The sequence below is a fragment of the Somniosus microcephalus genome, chromosome 19 (genome assembly GCF_052327205.1).
Source record: "Somniosus microcephalus isolate GS21.2 chromosome 19, FLI_Smic_1.0, whole genome shotgun sequence".
NCBI lineage: Eukaryota > Metazoa > Chordata > Chondrichthyes > Squaliformes > Somniosidae > Somniosus > Somniosus microcephalus.
In genome coordinates, this window is record NC_141005.1 from 67,961,915 (window position 1) to 67,966,578 (window position 4,664).

Consider the following 4,664-nt stretch of genomic DNA (forward strand, 5'->3'; position numbering starts at 1 on the left):
GAGAATCGCTTGGTGCAGAGGTTAAGTGAGGAGAGTAAGGAAGAGTTTTCATAGAGTCATAGAGTTTTACAGCACAGAAAGAGGCCCTTCGGCCCATCGTGTCTGCGCTGCCCAGCAAGGAAATCGTCAGACTTTGAGAAGTTTTGAGGTTGGGGTGATGGAGTGTGAGGTGCTCAAAAGTGCCGGAGGAGTAAGGGGGCAGGTCACGGTGGGATCTGGAGATAAAAACTACATCATTGACATAAAAAGAATAAATACATTTCCACAAATAGATGGTTGTGGGTGGCCCGGTGGGTCAAGGCACTGCCCGCACAGTGCTGAGCTCTCAGTCTGTGCTGCATTAGCTCCTCTCAGCTGCTGTCACAGCAGGAGCAGCTAAAGTTTGTCTCTACATCCTCAGGCTGGCGAAGGAAAGGATCAGCCCAGGTTCCTTCTCATGGTCACAGTTCTGGGAAGTCCATGAGTGTTGATGTCAGTGCAGACAGCAATGGGGATTCCTCCGAAACCTAAGGGATAAGGATTCAGATCCGGCTTTGGGGCGATAAAAGGTCTCTTCTGTCTGATATGTGAGGTGGCCTAACACAGGGCACTGTCAGCTTTTGGCTTTGTGGGTTGCAAACCATAAAGCCTTGGGGGCCACATTTAAAGTTTAAGGCCTAGAAATTCACTATAGCTCCGTTTGGGGCGCCAGCCTCGCCAGGGCGCTAAAAGTAGTGCCCCGGAAGCATTCGCGGCCGCCCGCCGAAAATTCAGTTGGAGCGCCCCAGAGGGAAGCGCGGCGCTACTGGAGGCGCCCCGCATCCCTCTTGGGGCACTGCGACTGAATATCGCTGCGCAACGTGCCGCAGCACCACACGCTGCGGCACGTCGCGCTGCGGTACTGCAGGCCTTCCTCCCCTCCTTAAAGGGGAGGGGCCTTGTTCACCGCAATCTGGGGCCCAGCTGGGCCCCCGAGGATCGTGAGTGCCGGGAAAAGAGCCCGGCACTGAGGAGAAGTGCCGGGCTCTTGGAACGCAGCCGGCACTCCGCGGGGGGGCGGTGTTCAGGAGGCCGGGGACGGCAGCGCGGAGAGGCGGCCAGCAACAAAAATGGCCGCCCCGCACCTCTCCTTTAATTTGCGCCTCTACCGCCGCAGGAAGGCCCCCCTGAACCGGTCGCGCATAGCGTCAGGCGGTAAATCAGGGGGCGCTTCTAAATATCGCAGCCGGGGCGTCAGCGGGGCGCTGCGCACACCGATGACGTCATCGGTAGCAGCGCAGCGCTAACGGCTAGCGCCACCACTAGCGTCCCGCTGAATTTAGCGGGAGGCGTGGCCAGTGGCTTGTGACCCACTTAGCGCCCTCTTAAGGTGCTAACGGGTGGCGCAGCCCACTGAATTTCTAGGCCTAAATCTGTATTTCCATCAATTTGTGTAGATTTTAAGTTGTCAATACTAACAGATCTTGGTGTTCTGATGTAGGATTTAACTACCAATAAGGCAACGGCGCTAGAAATAGCCACTTGCTAACCCCCAAGCCCAAAACATTTAAGCAAACAAGCTAAGAAATTAATTTTTAAAAAGCACAAATAGGCCTGAATTTCTGGGCTTCCAAGGCTGAAGGCTGAGGGGTGATCTGATAGAGGTCTTTAAGATTATGAAAGGGTTTGATAGAGAAGATGTTTCCACTGGGGGAGGAGGCAGGGGGGAGCGGTGGGGGAAAGAGACAAAAACTAGGGGCCATCAATATAAGACAGTCACTAATAAATCCAATAGGGAATTCAGGAGAAACTTCTTTACCCAGAGAGTGGTGAGTGTGTGGAACTCGCTACCACAGGGAGTGGTTGAGGCGAATAACATAGATGCAGTTAAGGGGAAGCTAGATAACCAGGAGAAGGGAATAGAAGGATATGTTAATTAGATGAAGAGGGGTGGGAGGAGGCTTGTGTGCAACATTAACACCGGAGAATGGTCTGTCCCTGTGCTGTACATTCTATGTCATTGGCAAGGGTAGGGGGTTGCTTGTGTTGTAAGTAAGTAAAACAATTTTTTCTTGCCTCCTCTCCTGATGGCACTAACCTTTGCTGAAGTGCGGTTTCCCAAGGCCGAGGAGCAGTCCAGAGCCTCACCCAGGTAGTCAATCTTCTTTTGTGAGCCTGTACAGTGAGTTTCAGCAGGCTGTTCCACCATGAGGGACATCGGAGCTAGGCCCGATTCTGCCCTCAATCACTGTTTTCATCAGTGCAGTGCTGAGGGAGTGCTGCACTGTTGGAGAGGCCGTCTTTCGGATGAGACGTTAAACCGAAGCCCCGTCTGCCCTCCCAGGTAGACGTAAAAGATCCCATGGCACTATCTTGAAGAAGATCAGGGGAGTTATCCCCAGTGTCCTGGCCAATATTTATCCCTCAATCAACATCATAAACAGATTATCTGGTCATTATCACATTGCTGTTCATGCTGTGTGTAAATTGGCTGCCACGTTTCCTACATTACAACAGTGACTACACTCCAAAAGTACTTCATTGGCTGTAAAGCGCTTTGGGACATCCTGAGGTTGTGAAAGGCACTATATAAATGCAAGTTCCATTTTCCCCCTCTCGCTACACACAAACTCAAGTCCCCAATGGAGGGCGCTCTACGCGGGAGTCCTCCCTTTATCTATTGGGGACTTGGCCTGGAGGGTGTTGCACGAGCAGTCCCGTGCAATAAGGTTTCAAGCAGGTTCGCGGACTCCCAGGCCGCCTGCCTTTTCTGCGGCCTGGAGGAGTCCGTGTTTCACGTTTACACGGAATGTGAGAGGTTGCAGCCCCTCTTTCACTACTTGAAGGGGCTGCTCCTCGATTTTTGGCTGCACTTCAGTCCCACGCTCCTGATCTTTGGTCACCCGGTGCAGAGGGGAGCGGGCAGATCGGAGGACCTCCTCGTAGGACTGCTCCTGGGCCCGGCCAAAAAAGCCATCAATTGGTCCAGGCAGCGGGCGGTCAAGGGGGCCATTCGGCCCGATTGCCTGCCTCTCTTCCGCGGCCATGTTCATGCCCGGGTGGCCCTGGAGATGGAGCATGCGGTGTCCGCCGGCACGTTTGAGGCCTTCCGCGACCGGTGGGCGCTGCGGGGACTGGAGTGCATCATCACCCCGGCCAACCAAATTTTAATTTAATTTGTTAAGTTTTATTTAAAGTTTTATTAATTTACAGATAATTCGTTTATCCACCCCATCAAAAAAGTACACACATACTCAAGTCCCCATTGGAGGGTGCTCTACACGGGAGTCCTTCCTTTATCTATTGGGGACTTGGCCTGGAGGGTGTTGCACAGAGCAGTCCTGTGCAATAAGGTTTTAAACAGGTACACAGACTCCCAGGCCGCCTGCCTTTCCTGTGGCCTGGAGGAGTCTGTGTTCCATGTTTATATGGATTGTGAGAGGTTGCAGCCCCTCTTTCGCTATTTGAGGGGGCTGCTCCTCGATTTCTGGCTGCACTTCAGTCCGACGCTCCTGATCTTCGGTCACCCGGTGCGGAGTGGAGCGGGCAGATCGGAGGACCTCCTCGTGGGACTGCTCCTGGGCCTGGCCAAAGTGGGCATCAACTGGTTCAGGCAGCGGGCGGTTGAGGGGGCTGTTTGGCCTGACTGCCCCGCCTCTCTTCCATGGCCATGTTCGCGCCCGGGTGGCCCTGGAGACGGAGCACTCGGTGTCTGCCGGCACGCTCGAGGCCTCCCGCGACTGGTGGGCGCCACGGGGACTGGAGTGCATCACCACCACCGGTAATAGAATTTTAATTTAATTGATTAAGTTTCCTTTAATGTATTTTTGTTAATTTACAGTGTTCTTACCCAAAAGAGTACACGAACTCAAACTTTGCAGCAGAGCTCACTGGACAGCAGTTATGAGTCGGAGTCTCGGCTGATTTCCTCCCCCTCCCCGCTGGACCAGGGACTCTGAACCAATTGCTTTGTCCCAACTGCGAACCGGCGGAGAACAACTCAGTGTCCTGTGCGAAAATTACCAGCTGAAATCAAACTGCAGTGTGGGGGGCAGGATTGTTCTCCGCTGCCTTTTGCTGGCAACTCTATTTATTTCTCGAAGTGCACAAAAGCAGAGGAGAAAGAAATGTTTACAAACTCTGAATGAATGAACTCTTTAACAAATATATATAATTGCTTCTGATGAAGGGTCCCAGACCTGAAACGTTAACTCTGTTTCTCTCTCCACAGATGCTGCCTGGCCTGCTGAGTATTTCCAGCATTTTCTGTTGTTATCTATATATATATAATAAAACGGTATGTCTCTCTGTCTGTCTTTCTGTCTCTCTGTCCGGCTATACAATCAAAAGTTACAGAGCGTACCTACACGTGTGTTACATCAAAAGAAAGCTTACGATTCCAGAACGGTCGTAAGTGTATTTACGTTTCGGTGAGACAAAAATTGTGCCCGCGGTATCCAAAAAACGTTCAAAATTCCGCTCATTATCTGCTCATTAGCATTGAGTGACGTCGAGGTCGACCAATCGTACGGTCGAGCGACCCGACGGTCGACCAATCACTGCGTGGCGGGCGCATGTGGGCGGGCCCTCCTAGAGTCGAGTGACGGGACGATTGACCAATCCTATGCTTCGGTGACCTGACGGTCGACCAATCGGTGCGTGTGTGGGCGGGCCTTATCCTTCTGAACCGAGGTGAGTCGCCGCCA